At 46.1% G+C, this 23,569-nt stretch overlaps 1 long non-coding RNA gene across 1 annotated transcript; it reads right to left on the bottom strand.

The window, feature by feature from the left end:
• Nucleotides 1–3,762: 3,762 nt before the first annotated feature.
• Nucleotides 3,763–21,828, bottom strand: LOC309516938. The gene is made up of 3 exons (XR_014213081.1): nucleotides 21,768–21,828; nucleotides 4,940–5,056; nucleotides 3,763–3,898 (listed from the first exon to the last, which is right to left on the bottom strand). It is a non-coding gene; the product is annotated as an uncharacterized lncRNA (long non-coding RNA).
• Between the last annotated feature and the right edge of the window lie 1,741 nt (nucleotides 21,829–23,569).

The raw sequence follows: 23,569 nt of genomic DNA on the forward strand, positions 1-23,569 counted from the left end.
GGGCATCAACCTGGGTGATTAGAAGAGAGCTAGACAAGTTAACGGAAGGCAAGGCTGGGTGATATATCAATACAGTTGTACCTTGAAAGTCAAACGGAATGCATTCCAAAAGTCCAATTGACTTTCAGAATGTTCAGAAACCAAAGCATGGCTTCTGATTGGCTGCCGGAAGCTCCGGCAGCCAATCGGAAGCTGTGGAAGCCGCACCGGACATTTGGCTTCTGAAAATCATTTGAAAACCAGAACACTTTGAAGGGACACGGGCGGCGCTGTGGGTTAAACCACAGAGCCTAGAATAGAATCATAGAATCATAGAGTTGGAAGAGACCACAAGGGCCATCGAGTCCAACCCCCTGCCAAGCCTAGGACTTGCTGATCAGAAGGTCAGCGGTTCAAATCCCCGCGACGGGGTGAACTCCCGTTGCTTGGTCCCTGCTCCTGCCAACCTAGTAGTTCAAAGCATGTCAAAGTGCAAGTACCGTATTTTTCGCTGTATAGGACACACTTTTCCCCCTCCAAAAATTAAGGGGAAATATGTGTGCGTCCTATGGTGCGAATGCAGGCTCCTTGGCTTCAGCAATAGCAACGCGAAGCCTCCAAAGCGCAGAGGGAGCGCTCCCTCCACGCTCTGGAGGCTACGCGTTGCTTTCGCTGAAGCCTGGAGAGCGAGAGGGGTTTGTGCGCACCGACCCCTCTCGCTCTCCAGGCTTCAGGGATAGCCACCTGAAGCCTTTGGAGTGCAGCAGGAACTCGTGCTGCGCTCCAAAGACTTCAGGTTCCTTTTGCTGAAACCGGGAGAGAAAGACGCTCCTGGCTTCAGCAGAGAGGGAGAGCTGCGCAGCATCCCTTCAGCGAAGCGGGAGGAGAAATGGAAGGGTCTCCATTTCTCTTGCCGCTTCGCTGAAGGGGCACTGAGCAGAGAGGGGGAGAATTTTTTTCTTCTTGTTCTCCCCCTCTAAAACAAGGTGCGTCCTATGGTCGGGTGCATCCTATAGAGCAAAAAATACGGTAGATAAATAGGTACCACTCTAGCGGGAAGGTAAACGGCGTTTCCGTGTGCTGCTCTGGTTCACCAGAAGTGGCTTAGTCATGCTGGCCACATGACCCGGAAGCTGTATGCCTGCTCCCTCGGCCCGTAAAGTAAGATGAGCACCGCAACCCCAGAGTCGGCCACGACTGGACCTAATGGTCAGGGGTCCCTTTACCTTTTTAAAAAAAAAGAAAGAAAGAAAGAAAGAAAGAAAAGAAAAGAAAAGAAAAGAAAAGAAAAGAAAAGAAAAGAAAAGAAAAGAAAAGAAAACCAAAACACTCACTTCTGGTTTCTGATTGTTTGGGAGCCAAAACGTATGAGTTCCAAGGCATTCAGCAACCAAGGTACGGCTGTATTCCTCCCCAAACCAGTTTGAAATCCATATTGTCATATTGGTTTCATAGTTTTTCCTCCTGGCAATGTATCATGAATCACGATGTCTGTGAGGGTGCGTGCACTATGCAAAAATCACAGTGTGGGAAAAACCTCGAAGCCAGCCAATGCCTCTCTATAGCAGCATCCTTATTTCAGACACTGTGATATATCAGTATATCGTGCTGCTTAGCTGGTGATATATCACCATGTTGAAAGCCAGATATCACCCAGCCCTAATGGGCACTGTTGGAGACAGGATGCCTCTGAACGCCCATTGCAGAGAATCGCAAGAGCTGGTGTGCTCAGGTCCTCCTTTGAGCTGCCCACAGGAATCTGGTCTGCCACTGTGAGGAATCTGGTCTGCCATGGGCCTAATTCAGCAGGCCTCTCTTCTTCAGTTCTTATAATAGACAGGCAATAGAGGAGACAGAGTGCTCAGTTCCAAGTCTGAGGGCTGCCCTTCTATGGTTTCACCCCTAAACCAATAGACGTTGACAGTCAGGGCCTGGAAGGAGAGGCATAATTTGAGGTTGGGGTTTGTTCTAGAGATCCTGCTCATTTTGGGCATTTGTTTGCAGAGAGCTTAGACCAAGCATTTGTTCATATCTGTTTACAGGGTGGTTAGATTCAGGAACGCGGGTGGCGCTGTGGTCTAAACCACTGAGCCTCTTGGGCTTGCCGATCGGAAGATCGGAGGTTTGAATGCCCGTGACGGAGTGAGCTCCTGTTGCTCGGTCCCTGCTCCTGCCAACCTAGCAGTTCGAAAGCACGTCAAAGTGTAAGTAGACAAATAGGTACCACTCCAGCGGGAAGGTAAACGGCGTTTCCATGCACTGCTCTGGTTTCGCCAGAAGCAGCTTAGTCATGCTGGCCACATGACCTGGAAAAACTGCTTGTGGACAAACGTCGGCTCCCTCGGCCAGTAAAGCGAGATGAGCGCCACAACCCCAGAGTCGTTCGTGACTGGACTTAACTGTCAGAGGTCCGTTACCTTTACCTTTTAGGTTCAGGAACCTGTTATTCCACATTTCCTAGTGCATTTCCCCCTTACGTTCCTCACTCCCCAAAGTCCAGATTTTGTGTGGGAGGTTGTTGCTCAAGAGTGCCAAATCAACTTCTGTTCAGTGTTTTGCCACTTGCCCTTTGTCTAGAGAGCACGGGTTCGGGCAGTTTCCCACTTTCTAAGCTGGGGTCTGGACGGTTTGGCCCTTTACTCACAGCTTTCCCTGGGAAAACCCACTTTTTTCAGTGATAAATTGGTGCAAAACATCCATCCAGAGAAAATCTACTTGGCATTTGCTCTGGTTCAGTAGTAAAGACTGGATTTCCCTGGAGGAAAGTGGAGGGAGAAGGAGAAATCTGGATGGCCCTGGAAAATAGTGACAGTTTGTAGTTGCTCCGGCCCAGTGATCTGTCCATGGTTCTGAAATTCTCCTGTCCAGCTAGACTTCTCCATGCCCTGGACCTCTATGCTAGTATCTCCTCTGTCTGTCTGTCTGTTTGTGTGTCTGTCTGTATATCTGTCTGTTTCTTCCTCTCTTATGTCCTCTAGGATACTGAACTATCTGCCTCTTGATCATGGACCCCAGACTGCTGGCTGTTCCTACATCCTGAGTCATGTTGTAACTTTCAACCTTCAGGGAGCCAAGGTGCATATGCACATGAAGCTGAGCATGGTTACATCCAGGTCTTAAAAGACTGAAATATAAATTGACCTCTCTGCCCTTTGCAGCAGGAAGCAATAAACCAGGAAGCCTTCTGTAAACTATGGTTTACCATATTCTCCTTAACTAGGAGATCATGGTTTAACAGTTTCAGAATGAAGCCAACTTCGACCCACGTCGAATACAAAGACTTAACAAGCAAAAGCTATCGAAAGCAAAAATCAGGAGGCCAAGCTTCGTTTAATATTCTATATTAGTTTCCTTGCCTATTTCAATCACATGAGGATGAAAATAGCCACACACAAAACACAAGCAAGCCCTTAATTTTATCATTTCACTGATTAAAATTGACCCACATGGGTTAATCAACCAAAGCTTTCGTTGAATGAAACTGATTTAGGTAGAGAGGGGGAATGTGAACCCCGTAGATGATGCTGAACTACAACTCCCATCGATGCTGACCATTGGCCCTGTCACCAGGGGCTGATGGGAGCTGGAGTCCAACAGTTGGAGGACAGCTCATTGGCTACCCCTGGATTAAAGCTTTATTCAGGGTCCCAGCAACAAATTTTGGAGGCTACGCATGGTTTAGCAGTTTGTTCAAGAAAACAATGCTATTTAATCTTTCATTTCACTGGGTACAGAGACATGAGATGTCAGCACAGCAAACGGAGATCTTCAAAAGTACAGCCATCCGTGCAGCACGTTACGGAGAGGGTAGAGGGATCTTTCTCTCTTCTATCCACGGAATGAAGCCCTCTTTTCCCTACGGCTCTCTTGGCTTGGTCAAAAATCACATCTTCTTTCTGGAGGGGGTTTCCTGGATCCGCTTCATTAAAACATAAGGAAAAGTACAAGATCATTTCGTAAGAACTTCAAACAGAGTGTTGAGCCAGCAGGACTCTTTTTAAGGCAAGGGCAAACAGTTCTGGTCACCTCAACTCAAAAAGGGTATTCTAGCGCTGGAAAGGGTTAAGAAAGGGTGAGCAAAAAAACTGAGAGGATGACTCAGTTCCCTAATGAGGAAAGCTTACGACATTTGCAGCTTTTCAATTTAGAGAAAAGGCAAGTAAGAAGAGACATGATAGGTAAAGGTAAAGGACCCCTGACCGTTAGGTCCAGTTGTGACCGACTCTGGGGTTGTGGCGCTCATCTCGCTTTATTGGCCGAGGGAGCCAGCGTACAGCTTCCGGGTCATGTGGTCAGCATGACTAAGCCACTTCTGGCAAAGCAGAGCAGCACACGGATTGCCATTTATCTTCCCGCTGGAGCGATACCTATTTATCTACTTGCACTTTGACGTGCTTTCGAACTGCTAGGTTGGCAGGAGCAGGGACCGAGCAACGGGAGCTCACCCCGTCGCGGGGATTCGAACCACCGACCTTCTGATCGCCAAGTCCTAGGCTCTGTGGTTTAACCCACAGCGCCACCCGCGTCCCATAGGAGACATGATAGAGGTGCATAAAATTCTGCATGCTGTAGAAAAAGAGGATAGATTGTTTTCTCCCTTTCACATAACACTGGAACTTGAGCTCCTTGGAGAATACAGAAATGTAATGAAATAAATGAAATAGAAATCACATTTTCCTAGATAAATTATTAAACATTAATAATAATAAGTTTATTACTTGTACCTTGCCCATCTGACTAGGTTGCCCCAGCCACTCTGGGTGGCTTCCAACATAAAAAACATAATAAAACACACAGGGCTGCTGCCTTCAGATGTCTTCTAAAGGTTCTATAGTTACTCATCTCCTTGACATCTGATGGGATGGCGTTCCACAGGGTGGGTGCCACTACCAGAAAGGCCCTCTGCCTGATTCCCTGTTCAACCTGCTCTTTAAGAGAGGAAGCACGGTTTTGGGGTTACCTGAGAGATCTCGAGAGTAGATGGCCAGAAGCCGCTTCTGGATATGGACTCCACCACAAGCAGCGATGACAGCTCTCACGAATTCTCTCCCACACAGTATCACAGGCGAGTCTTGCGCTATGGAAGAGACGACCATCGCAAGGCATAGGGAGAGCAACCCAACTGCAGTAACCTTCTTCATAGTTCAGATAGACAGTGGTGCTCAAATCAGACTGTGGCAAGAAAGTGAGCAACTAACCCACAATATGGAGTTGCACTTTCTCCCCAGCTATTATTTATACAGGACATCCACTCACTCCATTAGATATGCACCATGGTCACCACACTTCGAAGGTCACCATGTATTACATCAGCTTTTCCTTGTAATATCTTAAGTGCTGGGGGATTTTTTCCCCCATGCTGGTTTTTCCACAATCATTAAAGTGTATTTGTTCAGCCCTTACGATGATGGAATCACAACAGATTTGTGAATTTACAGGGTGCAAACCTAGGCGGTGGCGTTAATGTATATTTGCTGCTGATAAATGGGTTTTTTATTGTGTGTGGCGTGTGTCTCACATCGCAAATGACAACTCCTCTAATGTGCGTGAAGTGAGCGTGTTGGTGTTGTTGGAAGAAGCCACCCACCTCAGCCCAGTATACCTGAAGGAGCATCTCCACCCCCATTGTTCTGCCCAGAAACTGAGGTCCAGCGCCAAGGGCCTTCTGGCGGTTCCCTCATTGCGAGAAGCAAAGCTACAGGGAACCAGGCAGAGAGCCTTCTCGGTAGTGGCGCCCACCCTGTGGAACGCCCTCCCATCAGATGTCAAAGAGATAAACAACTATAGAACCTGACATTCAGAAGACATTTGAAGACCAAGTTTGCTCTTGGGATAAGCTTTCGTGTGCATATCTGAAGAAGTATAAGCTTCTGTTGGTATCTGAAGAAGTGTGCATGCACACGAAAGCTTATACCAAGAACAAACTTAGATGGTCTCTAAGGTGCTACTGGATATTTTTATTATTTTCATATATATATTTCAAGTTGGTGGATTATGCCAAAATGGCTACAATGACCAGAACAAACAGAAATCAGGCAGACCAAAATTTTAATAAGGAATGGGGAAAATTCATAACTTATCCTAAAGACCATTGTAAACAGTTCAAATTGTTATTAGGGTTGGAATATCACTTGTAGTTTAATGGGGAATGGTGAGGTAAAAGCTTTGGATTATTATAAAAGATGCAGATGGAAATGATTGTATGTTGGATATGTGACCATAAAATTTTAATCTGATAAACCAAATAAATATCTATTTATTTTTTAAAAAAGGAAATGAAGCAGCGTGTCTGGCCCAAAACATCTGCAGGCACAAACAGTACTCACCCTGCTACCATCATGAGCACGAATAATCAAGAATGCACAATAAAAATAATGTCTGGATGGGCCCTTAATCGTGCTACTATTAACACAGGGAGGCTTGTCCACAAGCCATACTTTCCTCCCTGCTGTTGATAGACCCAAAATCAAAAAGTGACGAGAGAATAGTTTTCTGCCTCATCTACGATCTTGCGGCTAATACTCTCCAATTAATGGCGTTTGACCAGAGTAAATTTAAGGAACCACAGAAAGACGGGCAGGGAAGTCAAGGTATTATATGTAAGGATTGCTTTATTCCGTTTGAAATGTTTATTTGTTATAAATGAAAATTATAAATAAAAAATTTAAAAAAGACAAGGAAATTATAAATAATTTTTTTTTTTAAAGACAAGGAAACGGGAGCAATGTAGGAAATATGGAATGGCAGCCTAGGGGTGGGTAATCTGTGGCCCTCCAGATATTGTTTGGACTCCTGTTCCTGTCAACCCCAGCCAGCATAGCCAGTGATCAGGGGTGATGGGATTTGTAGTCCAGTAATACCTGGAGGGTCAAAAGTTAACCACTTGTGGGACAGGCATTACACAGAAGGATGCTTCCTCTGCCTCTTCTTCCCCAACTCCAGTGGGTCTAGAATTGAGGCTGCTTTCAGTCTCTTCTTCCTGTGAGCCAGGTAGGCAGTTCAGCCATTTGCTGACGTGAAAAAGAGCCAGTTTCATTATTTGCTTATAGCAAAGGATGCCTCTGTTTATGACAAAGACATCTCACCGCCGGTTTTTTCGTTCCCTGAAACTTCCCCATCCAAGACGGGCCGTCCTCATGGCGTTCAACGTGTTTATCATGAGCGAGTGGATGCAAAGGGGGAAACGTCAGTGTTACGAGTAATGAAAAGGGCTTGTGGAGGGAGTAATGCAGAAGGCTTTTCATAAAACCGCAATAGAAGATGCAAAAGCCATTTCATGAGCCCAGCGGCGTAGCGTGGGTTGTCAGCACCCGGGGCAAGTAATTTGCGCCCCCTAACCCGGTGCAAGGCAAATAATTTGTGCCCCCTAACCCCTAACCTGCCGCCGCTGCCAGCTTCTTCTTGCTGCTGCCTGGTCTGGTCTGGTGTGGTTCTCTCCCGCGCTCAGCGCTGTGCTGGGCGGCCGCTGAACTGTCCCTCCCCCAGATAGGCTCTCTCTCTGCACCGCATGCCTGGCACCCACCCCCTCCACAGTGGGCAGCGACCCAGCGGCTCGGATCGCATTCACACAGCCAGCACTGCAGTGAGAGAGAGTGAGTGAGCCAGGTAGGGGCAGAGAGCTGTGAGTGCGAGCGCCCCCCCCCCGGATGTTGCGCCCGGTGCGGCCAGCCCCCCTGCACCCCCCAGGCTACGCCACTGCATGAGCCTGGTCGACATCTTAGTCATAACAGATTTGTGAATGGAGGAAAGGAAATGTGTGCTATAATGGGCCCGTAATTTTGTTAGTTGTTTGCACAGGTGGTGCAGAAGGGAGGTTTTCTGGTGAAGAGGTGTTATGTGTTGTACAATACCTCCATAAGAAACTTCCTTATACTGTGTCTGGCCAATCTAGGCCAGTATTGCTTGCCCAGGGAGACAGCGGCTGTTGAAGGTTTCAGCCAAAAGCTTCTCCCAGCCATGTCTGGAGTTGCTGGGACTTGAACCTAGGACTTCCTGCATGTAGTGAGAATATTTTATTGCAAGGACAAGCAAGAAATATTGGGTGGGTGCCATTGGAAAGTTTTTGAGCAATGCCCGGCATTAAAGATGAAAACGTGATTCAGTTCTAAAGTGTGGGACTATATTCTTCACTCCCTGTGTTGTTGTTTCGATTAAAGATTTTTAAGTTACCAAAGCACATACATGATACATCGTCTCTGTTTTCAGATCATGAAATCCTTCCTACAGATCAATTATATTTGATGTGAAACATTAGTGTTGTAGGGAGTATATATAAACACACCCAAAAACATTTTTCTTTTTAATTCTCTATACGGAGCTGCCTTCAGATATCATCGAAAGATTGCATAGTTGCTGATCTCCTTAGCTCAGGGGTCTCATAACTCCATACCCTCCAACATTTCACCAATGATATCCTAAGGAAAAGGGGGACATTCTGGGATCAAATCAGAAACTGGGATGACTTCTATAAATCTGGGACTGTTCCTGCAAAATAGGGGCATTTGGAGGGCCCGTGTGGCCTCTCTAGTATTGTTGGGGAGACGGGTGGAATGGATCACATGAAGAAAATACTGATTTCATTTAAATAAATAAAAAAGCTCCAACACCAATTAATACCAGCATGAACGATCAGAATGGAAAGCCTTCTGAGATAATTTGTAAGAGGTGTGGTATAATCAGGTTTGGTTTTCAGTTATTATGGGGGAAAATAACACAAGATTAAGTTGGGGACAAGTTAAGGAATACACACACACACACACACACACATATATACACAAAATAATAATAATCTGACATTAAAAATAAATAAAAAATATGTAAATGATACTCACATTGGGTTGCCTCCAATGCTGTACCTATTCAGAGCAGACCCATGAAGTTAATGGGCATGACTGACTTAGGTACATTAACTTTAATGGGTTCATTCTGAGTACAAATTAGTTGGATGTAGCTCATGGTTCCCGCAGGATAGGCTAATACTTGGTATGTTTAATAGTCCTTAAACCAGTGCCATTTTTCTAGGAAGAGTTGAGAATGGCAATGGTGCCCACCTGAGAGGTGTCGGAACTGAGTTCCGGCGAGTTCTGGTTGGAAAAAAAGCTGTCCCTTAAACTGTACAACTACAATGGCAGACCTACAATTTCAGACCTTTAAATTTCTGCCTTTTCACCGCCTGTTGATTGTGCTGTACAGCCTTTCTTTTCATATCAGATCCTTTTTAAAAAAAAAATCCCAAAAATAAGAAATCCCCCCGTCTGTTTCATCCCTCTTTTTTCTTCTATAAAGCAAGATCCAGAGAGCAATAATGTAAATAATATTGTGTCAGCTGCCTGGTATAAATCCACTACTAATGCACAATTATTTTATCAATGACATGTTGCAGAATGCAGCCACACACAAAGAAAACCCCACTAGTCTGGAGGGGCTCTTAATACAGGCAAGATTTCATCCTTGCTTGAATTTTAAAACAAACAAAGAACCATCACATCATCTTCCTAGATTACAATTTTGGTCCAAGCAAAAAAACAGAGGTGTATAGCCTCTCCCAACAACCCCCAAATGCTCACTTGCTCTCTCACGCAGGAGGGGTTGCATTTTGCAACGGGAGACACACACCACATACAATGCAAAAATAAAAGTAAAATAATTATTGGCAACAAATATGCACTAACACCTCTGATGGCACCCTGTAAAGTCATAAATCTGCTGTGGTTCCATCATCTTAAGGGCCAGATAAATACACTTCAATGGCTGTTTGAGGAAAATAAAAATGGGGAAAGGTATTACAAAACAACAAACCTATGGTTACATGAAACATACTCAATAAACACACAAGACGTAACCGGCTATACTTTTAAATAAATAAGTTATACTTCATAGTATCAAATTGTAGATTTCAATGGAAGTGTCTGTTCATAGAGTCCAATAATTCACATGAAGGGTTGTTACAGTTCCACAGAATCCTTCCACAGAGTCTAAGACAAGGATTTCCGGAATATTAGCCTTGTTTTGCCATCCTAGGCTTCTCCGCGACCCTTCCCCTCTGCAGGGAGATGGGACCGATTCAGATGGTCCGCCCCCACCACTTAATGGATCCAAATGGTTTCCAGAGAGTGGTAGGGGATGTTTCATCCCATGTTGATGGCCTTTCAGCTGATTCCCTGGTGGCCCGCTGGAATGTGGAGTTAACCAGGGCTATTGACTGGAAGAACCAGAGATCTGTTCAAGAAAATCGGAAATATGAAAGGAACATTTCGTACAAAGATTACCATAATAAAGGACAAAAGTGGTAAAGATCTAACTGAAGCAGAAGACATCAAGAAGAGGTGGCAAGAATACACAGAGGAATTATACCAGAAAGATATGGATGTCTCGTACACCCCAGGTAGTGTGGTTGCTGACCTTGAGCCAGACATCCTGGAGAGTGAAGTCAAATGGGCCTTAGAAAGCACTGCAAATAACAAGGCCAGTGGAAGTGATGGTATTCCAGCTGAACTGTTTAAAATTTTAAAAGATGATGCTGTTAAGGTGCTACACTCAATATGCCAGCAAGTTTGGAAAACTCAGCAGTGGCCAGAGGATTGGAGAAGATCAGTCTACATTCCAATCCCAAAGAAAGGCAGTGCCAAAGAATGCTCCAACTACCGCACAATTTCACTCATTTCACATGCTAGCAAGGTTATGCTTAAAATTCTACAAGGAAGGCTCAAGCAGTATGTGGACCGAGAACTCCCAGAAGTGCAAGCTGGATTTAGAAGAGGCAGAGGAACCAGAGACCAAATTGCAAACATGCGCTGGATTATGGAGAAAGCCAGAGAGTTCCAGAAAGACATCTACTTCTGCTTCATTGACTATGCAAAAGCCTTTGACTGTGTTGACCACAGCAAACTATGGGAAGTTCTTAAAGAAATGGGAGTGCCTGATCACCTCATCTGTCTCCTGCGAAATCTCTATGTGGGACAAGAAGCTACAGTTAGAACTGGATATGGAACAACTGATTGGTTCCAAATTGGGAAAGGAGTACGGCAAGGCTGTATATTGTCTCCCTGCTTATTTAACTTATATGCAGAATTCATCATGCGAAAGGCTGGGCTGGATGAATCCCAAGCCGGAATTAAGATTGCCGGAAGAAATATCAACAACCTCAGATATGCAGATGACACAACCTTGATGGCATAAAGTGAAGAGGAATTAAAGAACCTTTTAATGAGGGTGAAAGAGGAGAGCGCAAAATATGGTCTGAAGCTCAACATCAAAAAAACGAAGATCATGGCCACTGGGCCCATCACCTCCTGGCAAATAGATGGGGAAGAAATGGAGGCAGTGAGAGATTTTACTTTCTTGGGCTCCATGATCACTGCAGATGGTGACAGCAGTCACGAAATTAAAAGACGCCTGCTCCTTGGGAGAAAGGCGATGGCAAACCTAGACAACATCTTAAAAAGCAGAGACATCACCTTGCCAACAAAGGTCCGTATAGTAAAAGCCATGGTTTTCCCAGTAGTGATGTATGGAAGTGAGAGCTGGACCATAAAGAAGGTTGATCGCCGAAGAATTGATGCTTTTGAATTATGGTGCTGGAGGAGACTCTTGAGAGTCCCATGGACTGCAAGAAGATCAAACCTCTCCATTCTGAAGGAAATCAGCCCTGAGTGCTCACTGGAAGGACAGATCGTGAAGCTGAGGCTCCAATACTTTGGCCACCTCATGAGAAGAGAGGACTCCCTGGAAAAGACCCTGATGTTGGGAAAGATGGAGGGCACAAGGAGAAGGGGACGACAGAGAATGAGATGGTTGGATGGTGTTCTTGAAGCTACTAGCATGAGTTTGATCAAACTGCGGGAGGCAGTGGAGGACAGAAGTGCCTGGCGTGCTCTGGTCCATGGGGTCACGAAGAGTCGGACACGACTAAACGACTAAACAACAACAACAACAACAAATTGACTGTTTGGCTCCGAAGCGCCCTCTCCGATTGCATGGATCCCGGACAGCCCCATGGTTTTCCACGGATCTGAGGGCAATGAAACAATCGTTGAGACGGCTAGAGCGCTGGTGGCGGATAACCCATTCTGAATATGACCAGACACGGGTTAGAGCTCAATGTAGAGCCTACCATGTGGCGATAGCGATGGCAAAGAAGACCTTCTTCACTGCCTCTATTGCATCTGCGGAAAACAGCAGCAGGAGACTCTTTCAGGTGGTTCACAATTTAGTGGAACCACCTGCTCCATCAGGGCCTAATACGGGCCACATGATCTCCTGCAATGATTTTGCAAAGTTTTTTTGCAGATAAAGTCGCTCAGATTCAAGAAGAGGTAGACTCCACCGTGGGAGCGGGGCCGGGGCGGGAGAGTGCAAGAGTTCTGTCTGGTCAAGTTGAGTGGGATCAATTCCAATCTGTTAACTCTGAGGATGTGGACAGGCTGCTTGGACGAGTGAAACCAACCACTTGTCTCCTTGATCCTTGCCTATCCTGGCTTATAAAAGCTAGCCGGGAAGGACTGGACGATGGGCTTCGTGGGGTGGTGAATGCTTCCCTCCGTGAGGGAGCCTTCCCAGACCCGCTGAAAGAGGCGGTTATTAAACCGCTTCTGAAAAAACCAACTTTAGATGCGGCCACGATGGCCAACTATCGCCCAGTCTCAAATCTTCCATTCTTGGGCAAGGTGATTGAGCGAGTGGTTGCTGAACAACTCCAAGCACGCCTGGAAGAAGCGGACCATTTGGATCCCTTCCAGTCGGTATTCAGGCCTCACCATGGGACTGAAACTGCCTTGGTCGCGCTGGTTGATGATCTCTGGCGGGCTAGGGACAAAGGTGTGAGCTGTTTCCTAGTTCTGCTGGATCTCTCAGCGGCGTTTGATACCATCGACCATAACATCCTTCTGGACCGTTCTTGGGACCGTCTAGAGGGGCTGGGAGCTGGGGGCACTGTCATACAGTGGTTCCACTCCTTTCTCCTGGGCCGTGTTCAGAAAGTGGTGCGGGGGCATGACTGTGCAGACCCCTGGGCTCTCACTTGTGGGGTGCCTCAGGGCTCTGTCCTCTCCCCCATGCTTTTCAACATCTATATGCAGCCGCTGGGAGAGATCATCAGGGGGTTTGGGCTGGGTGTTCATCAGTAGCCAGTGTGGTGTAGTGGTTAAGAGCGGTAGTCTCATAATCTGGGGAACCGGGTTCGTGTCTCCGCTCCTCCACATGCAGCTGCTGGGTGACCTTGGGCCAGTCACACTTCTCTGAAGTCTCTCAGCCCCACTCACCTCACAGAGTGTTTGTTGTGGGGGAGGAAGGGAAAGGAGAATGTTAGCCGCTTTGAGACTCCTTTGGGTAGTGATAAAGCGGGATATCAAATCCAAACTCTTCTTCTTCGTCTTCAGTATGCGGATGATACCCAGCTCTACCTCTCTTTCAAATCAGAACCAGTGAAGGCGGTGAAGGTCCTGTGTGAGTGCCTGGAGGCGGTTGGAGGTTGGATGGCATCTAACAGATTGAGGTTGAATCCTGACAAGACAGAAGTACTGTTCTTAGGGGACAGGAGACGGGCAGGTGTGGAGGATTCCCTGGTCCTGAATGGGGTAACTGTGCCCCTGAAGGACCAGGTGCGCAGCATGGGAGTCATTTTGGACTCGCAGCTGTCCATGGAGGCACAGGTCAAATCCGTGTCCAGGGCAGCTGTTTACCAGCTCCATCTGGTACGCAGGCTGAGACCCTATCTGCCTGTGGACTGCCTCGCCAGAGTGGTGCATGCTCTGGTTATCTCCCGCTTGGACTACTGCAATGCGCTCTACGTGGGGCTACCTTTGAAGGTGACCCGGAAACTACAACTAATCCAGAATGTGGCAGCTAGACTGGTGACTGGGAGCGGCCACCGGGACAATATAACACCGGTCTTAAAAGACCTACATTGGCTCCCAGTATGTTTCCGAGCACAATTAAAGTATTGGTGTTGACCTTTAAAGCCCTAAACGGCCTCGGTCCTGTATACCTGAAGGAGCGTCTCCACCCCCATCGTTCTACCCGGACATTGAGGTCCAGCTCCGAGGGCCTTCTGGCGGTTCCCTCACTGCAAGAAGCCAAGTTACAGGGAACCAGGCAGAGGGCCTTCTCGGTAGTGGCACCCTCCCTGTGGAATGCCCTCCCACCAGATGTCAAAGAGAACAACTACCAGACTTTTAGAAGACACCTGAAGGCAGCCCTGTTCAGGGAAGCTTTTAATGTTTGATGTATTAGAGTGTTTTAATATTTTTTTTTTTGGAAGCCGCCCAGAGTGGCTGGGGAAGCCCAGCCAGATGGGCGGGGTACAAATAAATTATTATTATTATTATTATTATTATTATTATTATAGCTGTCACCAATGTTTGCGGTGAGTTTTGTGGGTGGCTATCTCCCGTACCTCCTAATTTGGAACTATTATAGATTTATTGGTTTTGATTTGTTTTGTTTTGATCTTGTCGTGAGCTGCCTGGAGAGAGGCTGGGAGACCTGTTTTATACAAATGTCACTGATCCCTCCGAATAAAAGGAAACTGCTGGAAACTGCTCCGGCACTTCAGTCCTGCATGCAGATGTTCCACAGGATGCTAAAATGGGCCATTGGCCTGATCCTGCCTTTGCACCTTAGCATGAGCTGAAATTCCTCATGCTGGCTGCCTGCCTTTGTTCTTGGGAATGAAGCCACGTGGATAAGCAGTGTGAAACCTACAGTTATTTAGCACAATCTTTCCTAAACCTTGGGGCTCCAGCAGTTTATGGACTAGAAGTCCCATCATTCCCGACTGGTGGACTTGCTAGCTAGGGATGATGGGAGTTGTAGTCCAAAAACGGCTAGAGGCCCAAGGTTAGGAAACACTGGTTTAACAGGCCTGTGTTGCTTTGTTTATTGTGCTTAAATCCCGTTCTCTTCCTCCCCATTTTCACCCTCACAAAAAAGTTATGGAGGCAAGTCTGGTTGAGAGTGTGTGACTGGCCCAGGCAACCCAGTGAGTTTCATGGTTGTATTTCATGTGAATCCTGGTTTCCCAGGTCCAACACCCTAACCGCTAACACCAGGCCTGCTCTCCTGTTAGCAAGCCTATCGAAATCTTCCCACATTCAGCACTGGAAATCCTAAATAAATAATACGCAAGAAATTTAACACCAGCGACTTATTATTGAAATGAACTCAAAATGAAATGTTAATTTTAAGTTTATTTCAATAATCATTCATTGATATTAAAGGCCCACTGAAAAGCTTTCTATTCCATCTGGCTTACACAGGCTCTCAAGATGGCATATTTCTACGGCTATTAGCTGATTTCTTATTCTTATTTAAATAATATTTATTTATATATACATACATACATACCCCACCCATCTGGCTGGGTTTCCCAGCTGGGTGGCTCCCAGCAGAATAATAGTTATAGTAAATAACAACAACAACAACAACAACAACAACAACAATATGTCAAACACTAAAAACTTCCACAAACAGAGCTGCCTTCAGATGTCTTCTAAAAGTCAGATAATTGTTTATTTCCTTGACATCTTATGGGAGAGCGATTCACAGGGCAGACGCCACAACCGAGAAGGCCCTCTGCCCAATTTTTATACGGTTTTTAATGCTATTCCTTTATGTAGAATCATAGAATCATAGAATCATAGAGTTGGAAGAGACCACAAGGGCCATCGAGTCCAACCCCCTGCCAAGCAGGAAACACCATCAGAGCACTCCTGACATATGGTTGTCAAGCCTCAGCTTAAAGACCTCCAAAGTAGGAGACTCCACCACACTCCTTGGCAGCAAATTCCACTGGCGAACAGCTCTTACTGTCAGGAAGTTCTTCCTAATGTTTAGGTGGAATCTTCTTTCTTGTAGTTTGGATCCATTGCTCCGTGTCCGCTTCTCTGGAGCAGCAGAAAACAACCTTTCTCCCTCCTCTATGTGACATCCTTTTATATATTTGAACATGGCTATCATATCACCCCTTAACCTCCTCTTCTCCAGGCTAAACATGCCCAGCTCCCTTAGCCGTTCCTCATAAGGCATCGTTTCCAGGCCCTTGACCATTTTGGTTGCCCTCCTCTGGACACGTTCCAGTTTGTCAGTGTCCTTCTTGAATTGTGGTGCCCAGAACTGGACACAGTACTCCAGGTGTGGTCTGACCAGAGCAGAATACAGTGGCACTATTACTTCCCTTGATCTAGATGCTATACTCCTATTGATGCAGCCCAGAATTGCATTGGCTTTTTTAGCTGCCGCGTCACACTGTTGGCTCATGTCAAGTTTGTGGTCAACCAAGACTCCTAGATCCTTTTCACATGTACTGCTCTCAAGCCAGGTGTCACCCATCTTGTATTTGTGCCTCTCATTTTTTTTGCCCAAGTGCAGTACTTTACATTTCTCCCTGTTAAAATTCATCTTGTTTGTTTTTGCCCAGTTCTCTAATCTGTCAAGGTCATTTTGAAGTGTGATCCTGTCCTCTGGGGTGTTAGCCACCCCTCCCAGTTTGGTGTCATCTGCAAATTTGATCAGGATGCCCTTGAGTCCATCATCCAAGTCGTTGATAAAGATGTTGAATAAGACCGGGCCCAAGACAGAACCCTGTGGCACCCCACTAGTCACTCTTCTCCAGGATGAAGAGGAACCATTGATGAGCACCCTTTGGGTTCGGTCAGTCAGCCAGTTACAAATCCACTGAGTGGTAGCATAGTCAAGACCGCATTTTACCAGCTTCTTTGCAAGAATATCATGGGGCACCTTGTCAAATGCCTTGCTGAAATCAAGGTAGGCTACATCCACTGCGTTCCCTTCATCTACCAGGCTTGTAATTCTGTCAAAAAACGAGATCAGGTTAGTCTGACATGACTTATTTTTCAGAAATCCATGCTGACTATTGGTGATCACAGCATTCCTTTCTAGGTGCTCACAGACTGTTTGCTTAATGATCTGCTCCAGAATCTTCCCTGGTATTGATGTCAGACTGACTGGGCGGTAATTATTTGGGTCCTCTCTTTTCCCCTTTTTGAAAATAGGGACAACATTTGCCCTCCTCCAGTCTGCCGGGACTTCGCCTGTTCTCCAGGAATTCTCAAAGATGACTGCCAGTGGTTCTGAGATCACATCTGCCAGTTCTTTTAATACTCTTGGGTGCAGTTCATCTGGCCCTGGAGACTTGAATACATCTAAACTAGCCAAATATTCTTGTACTATCTCCTTAGTTATTCTGGGCTGTGTTTCCTTTGCTGAATCATTTGCTCCAAATTCTTCAGGTCGGGCATTGTTTTCTTTATCGGAGAAGACTGAGGCAAAGAAGGCATTGAGTAGTTCAGCCCTTTCTGTGTCCCCTGTTTGCATTTCACCATCTTCTCCTCTGAGTGACCCCATTGTTTCTTTGTTCTTCCTTTTGCTACGAACATACCCATAAAAGCCTTTTTTGTTGCTTTTAACCTCTCTAGCAAGCCTGAGTTCATTCTGTGCTTTAGCTTTTCTGACTTTGTGTCTACACGTGCTGGCTATTTGTTTGAATTCCTCTTTGGTGGTTTCCCCCCTTTTCCATTTTTTGTACACATCCTTTTTTAATCTTAATTCAGTTAAAAGTTCTTTAGATAGCCACCCTGGCTTCTTTAGGCACCTTCCATGTTTCCGTCTCATTGGTATTGCCTGACGTTGTGCTTTTAGTATCTCCCTCTTAACAAACTCCCAGCCATCATGAACTCCCTTTCCTTTTAGTATTGTTGTCCATGGGATCTCACCCAGCACTTCCCTAAGTTTTATGAAGTCGGCTTTCTTAAAGTCAAGAAATTGAGTCCTAGTATGCTTGGCTGCTCCTTTCCGCTGTATAGTAAACTTCAGAAGAGCATGATCACTCGCGCCTAATGATCCTTCCACTTCTACCCCACTAACCAGGTCATCAACATTGGTTAGGACCAGATCTAAAATGGCTGTTCCTCTTGTTGCTTCTCCCACTTTCTGGACAATGAAGTTGTCTGCAAGGCCAGTGAGGAATCTGTTTGACCTTAAGCTCTTGGCTGAGTTTGACGTCCAACAAATATCCGTGTAATTGAAGTCCCCCATTACTACTATCTCCCTTCCTTTTGCATGCTTGGCCATCTGTTCCAGGAAGGCATCATCTATGTCCTCCGTTTGGCTTGGGGATCTATAGTAAACTCCCACAATGAGGTCTCTGTTATTCTTCTCTCCCTTAATTTTGACCCAAATGCTCTCACTTTGGCTTTGAGGATCTAAATCTTGGATCTCTTCACAGGTATACACATCCCTGACATATAACGCCACTCCTCCTCCTTTCTTGTCTGGTCTGTTTCTCTGAAATAGATTGTATCCCCCCATTATTACATTCCAATCGTGGGACTTATCCCACCAGGTTTCAGTGATGCCTATTATGTCATATTTAGTTTGCTGTACCAAGAGCTCAAGCTCATCTTGTTTATTTCCCATGCTTTGTGCATTAGTGTACAGACATTGAAGTCCATTAATCATTCCCCCGTGTCTCTTATTTAAGGATTTTTTCCTCCCACCACTAGGTCCGCGTGCTGTTTGCTCCATTTGGTCTATGACATTTGGATGATCATCTTCATTAATTGATAGACTCCTACCTTCAGGAGCACTGTCTCCCTCCCCCACATTAGTCAGTTTAAAGCCCTCCTGATGAGGTTTCTGAGATTTTTGGCAAAAACATTTCTCCCAACCGTTGTGAGGTGCAGCCCATCACTTGCCAGAAGTCCATCTTCAAGAAACTGCAGTCCGTGATCTAAGAATCCAAACCGTTCCTGTTTACACCATTTGCGAAGCCAGCTGTTCACTTCCACTATTTTCCCCTCTCTCCCTGGGCCACGTCGTTCAACTGGGAGGACAGATGAGATGACAATTTCTGCATTTAGTTGCTTCAATTTCCTGCCGAGAGCCTCGTAGTCTCTTTTGATCTTCTGGAGGCTATTGCTTGCAGTGTCATTGGTTCCCACATGAACCAAGAGGAAGGGGTATTTGTCAGTGGGTTTTATGATTCCTTGCAGTCGTTCAGTTACATCTTGGATCTTTTTAATGCTATTCCTTTATGTATAATAGTTGCAAACTGCTCTGAAGTTTTTATAGATAACAGTAACGAAATATTTTCTATAAATAACAAGAAAAATACTTATTTCATTTAAGAACTGCATCCCACAAAGCACCCCAATTGTTCAATTACTAACAGTGAAGAAACATACCGGTATATAACACACACACACACACACTTAACAATTTCACATGCAAAACAGGTGCGGACCGGAATAAAAATCTATACATATAAGGCTGAAAATATAACAGAGAAGGTGTCTATCTTCTCTATTATTAATTATTTCTCTACTTATATTTACTTATTAAATCATTTCAAGAGGTGGGGAAATATTTGTGTGTGTCTTGTACATCCAGTGCTGACACACGCTATTTATTTATTTAAGAAATGCTATGAAACGCTTACTGGTAATTTTCAAAAAAATCTCCACATCACGGACGTGAAACAGAGACATGAATTATCCAATAGAATACATGTAAAATCAACATAATTTCCAAGCAATTACACATGACTGAACTGTGTGCCCATATAGACTTGTTGATATTGATATATCAAGTGGAGGCCACTTAAAATATATCATAAAGTACCTGCCCAAGGTTAAACGGCAGGACGTCCCAAAAGATGGGCTTCCATGCAAGATCGACTTCCCAAGGAGCAACATGACGTGGCACTTGCAAAAGGACATGTTCAGCTGACCAAAAAGCTTCAATGTGCACATAAGGAACACGGTGATCCCTTAAGGAATCTGGGGCCAAGCTGCTAAGAGATTCGTGTACTAATGATAAAGACTTGGAATTTGGCCCAGTGTGTGTGTGTGTGTGTGTGTGTGTGTGTGTGTGTGTGTGTATACACACCAAACACAAGTCCTATCTGACTTGGGCCCAACATTGGGCCCAACATTTATCAACACAGGGGACACATTTCCTCCCAGGCAACTTCCCAGGGGCCTGGTGCCAGCAGTGGGTGTGGTCAGAGGGGGAGGAACTACAAACCTGAACTTTTCCTTTGTTTCTGCTCACAGTCACACACCCCTCTCTTCCATCCAGGCAGCCAAGCAGCCTTATCTGAGTTCAAGGACTCGTTCTCTCCTGGCAACAACAGTCAAGGAGGGTTTGAAGCAGAACAAACAGGGAAGGGGGGCCATGTCCTGAAGGCTGTATAGAGAAGCCCTGGGGAAATGGAGTTCACCTGAGGTTCCTTCTCTTCTTTAAAGTCCTGCAAGGCTCTTCTTTTGTCTGCACTGGGACAGACAAAACAAGACTTCAGTGGTACCTTGGGTTACAGACGCTTCAGGTTACAGACGCTTCAGGTTACAGACTCCGCTAACCCAGAAATAGTACCTCAGGTTAAGAACTTTGCTTCAGGATGAGAACAGAAATCACGCGGCGGCAGCAGGAGGACCCATTATCTAAAGTGGTACCTCAGGTTAAGAGCAGTTTCAGGTTAAGAACGGACCTCCAGAACGAATTAAGTTCTTAACCCAAGGTACCACTGTGCTAGGTAAAAAGGAAAAGGACCCCTGGACAGTTAATTCTAGTCAAAGGCATGGCTGTAGCCAGGATTTTGGGAGGAGGGGGCAGGCCTTTTGGGGGGGGGGACAAGAACCACAGTTTGCTATGTATTTTTATTTATTTTTATTGATGGGGGGGACAGCTTCCCCTCCCTACCCCCTTGGCTACACCCATGGTCATAGGTGACTATGAAATGCGGTGCTCATCTTGCTTTCAGGCCAAGAGAGCCACTGTTTGTCCACAGACAGCCTTCCACGCCAGCATGACTAAACCACTTCTGGCGCAACAGGAGACTGTGACAAGTGCCCGATTACACGGAAATGCCGTTTACCTTCCTGCCGCAGCGGTACCTATTTATCTACTTGCACTGGCATGCTTTCGAACTGCTAGGTTGGCAGAACCTGGGACAGAGCGACAGGAGCTCACCCCGTCGCGCAGATTCGAACCACTGATGTTCCAATTGGCAAGCCCAAGTGGCTCAGTGGTTTAGACCACAGCGCCACCCGCATCCCTACAAGGCTACTATTCTGGGATTTGTCACCAGGGAACGAAACGTAGAATCATAGAATCATAGAGTTGGAAGAGACCACAAGGGCCATCGAGTCCAACCCCCTGCCAAGCAGGAAACACCATCAGAGCACTCCTGACATATGGTTGTCAAGCCTCTGCTTAAAGACCTCCAAAGAAGGAGACTCCACCACACTCCTTGGCAGCAAATTCCACTGTCGAACAGCTCTTACTGTCAGGAAGTTCTTCCTAATGTTTAGGTGGAATCTTCTTTCTTGTAGAGCCTGCTGGATCAGGCCAGTGGCCCATCTGCTCTCCAGCATCGTGTTCTCACAGAGGCCAAACAGAGGTCCGTGCGTAACCCACAAGCAGGACCCCAGGGCAAGAGCACTCTTCACCACTGTGGCTTCCAGCAACTGGTATTCAGAAGAATCATCGCCTCCGACTGTGGACGCAAAGCTCATAAGCCATTGATAACCTTTTCCTCCCTGAATTCGCCCCCCCCAAGTGCTTTGCACATGCACAGAAGCTCCCTTGCTTCCTCTTACTCCAGGGCCACTGGAAACAGGCCCCAAAGCTAAGGTTTGGGGAAAGACTTGAATCAAATTCGGGCAGCTGTAAACACAGCCAATCTTATGAGGAGCGAAAATCCCACCCCCACCACCCTTTTTGCCATCACCCCAGATTTCTGGGCCCTCTACTTTCTGCCCCAGCGTTCTTACCAGTGACAGCTGAGGTCTCTTCAGGATCCCCTCTCTTCTGCGCACTGACAATGCAGCAAACCAAACCAGATGTGGGGCTGACAGTTGTCACTGTTCCTTTTCTGTGGGAAATTCCCCTTCATAACTCACTGCCCACCCACCCGACCTTGCTCCAGGCAAGTCCGAAACTCTAGTGCCACCTAGTGACCAATTTCACGCAAGAGGGGTTTTGAATTTGTTTTCCCTTCACGTGCCAACACAGCTGCCTTAACTTTTCGTAAGGTGCAATTTTGCATGCTGTGGGGGAAGTGGATAGAGCAATGCTTTCCAGCCTCTCATGAAACTCGAACTCGAGAATATTCAGCAAAGCAAGGTGTTAGAAATTCAAGGCAAGACAAAATGAAGTACCTCTCCACAAAGTGGTTAGTTCTACTATAGAATTTGCTTGGCAAGGAATAGCATTGGGCATCAACCTGGGTGATTAGAAGAGAGCTAGACAAGTTAATGGAAGGCAAGGCTGGGTGATATATCAATACAGTAATACCTTGAAAGTCAAATGGAATCTATTCCGAAAGTCCATTTGACTTTCAAAATGTTCAGAAACCAAAGCATGGCTTCTGATTGGCTGCTGGAAGCTCCTGCAGCCAATCGGAAGCTGTGGAAGCCACGCCAGACATTTGGCTTCTGAAAATTGTTTGAAAACCAGAACACTCACTTCTGGTTTCTGATTCTTTGGGAGCCAAAACGTATGAGTTCCAAGGCATTCAGCAACCAAGGTACGGCTGTATTCCTCTCCAAACCAGTTTGAAATCCATATTGTCATATTGGTTTCATAGTTTTTCCTCCTGGCAATGTATCATGAATCACGATGTCTGTGAGGGTGCGTGCGCTATGCAAAAATCACAGTGTGGGGAAAACCGCGAAGCCAGCCAGTGCCTCTCTATAGCACCATCCTTATTTCAGACACTGTGATATATCAGTATATCGTGATGCTTAGCTGGTGATATATCACCATGTTGAAAGCCAGATATCACCCAGCCCTAATGGGCATTGTTGGAGACAGGATGCCTCTGAACGCCCATTGCAGAGAATTGCAAGAGCTGGTGTGCTCAGGTCCTGCTTTGAGCTGCCCACAGGAATCTGGTCTGCCACTGTGAGGCTGCAGGACTAGATGGGCCATGGGCCTAATTCAGCAGGCCTCTCTTCTTCGGTTCTTATAATAGCCAGGCAATAGAGGAAAGACAGTCAGGGCCTGGAAGGAGAGGCATAATTTGAGGTTGGGGTTTGTTCTAGAGATCCTGCTCTTTTGGGGCATTGCAGAGAGCTTAGACCAAGCATTTGTTCAGATCTGTTTACAGGGAGGTTAGGTTCAGGAACGCGGGTGGCGCTGTGGTCTAAACCACTGAGCCTCTTGGGCTTGCCGATCGGAAGGTCGGAGGTTTGAATCCCCACGACGGGGTGAGCTCCCGTTGCTCGGTCCCTGCTCCTGCCAACCTAGCAGTTCGAAAGCACGTCAAAGTGCAACAAGATAAATAGGTACCGCTCTGGCGGGAAGGTAAATGGTGTTTCCATGCACTGCTCTGGTTTCGCCAGAAGCGGCTTAGTCATGCTGGCCACATGACACGGAAAAACTGTCTGCGAACAAACATCGGCTCCCTTGGCCAGTAAAGCAAGATGAGCGTCACAACCCCAGAGTCGTTCGCGACTGGACTTAACTGTCAGAGGTCCGTTACCTTTACCTTTTAGGTTCAGGAACCTATTATTCCACATTTCCTAGTGCATTTCCCCCTTACGTTCCTCACTCCCCAAAGTCCAGATTTTGT

This window comes from Podarcis vaucheri, assembly GCF_965113315.1.
Source record: "Podarcis vaucheri genome assembly, chromosome: 13".
Taxonomy (NCBI): domain Eukaryota; kingdom Metazoa; phylum Chordata; class Lepidosauria; order Squamata; family Lacertidae; genus Podarcis; species Podarcis vaucheri.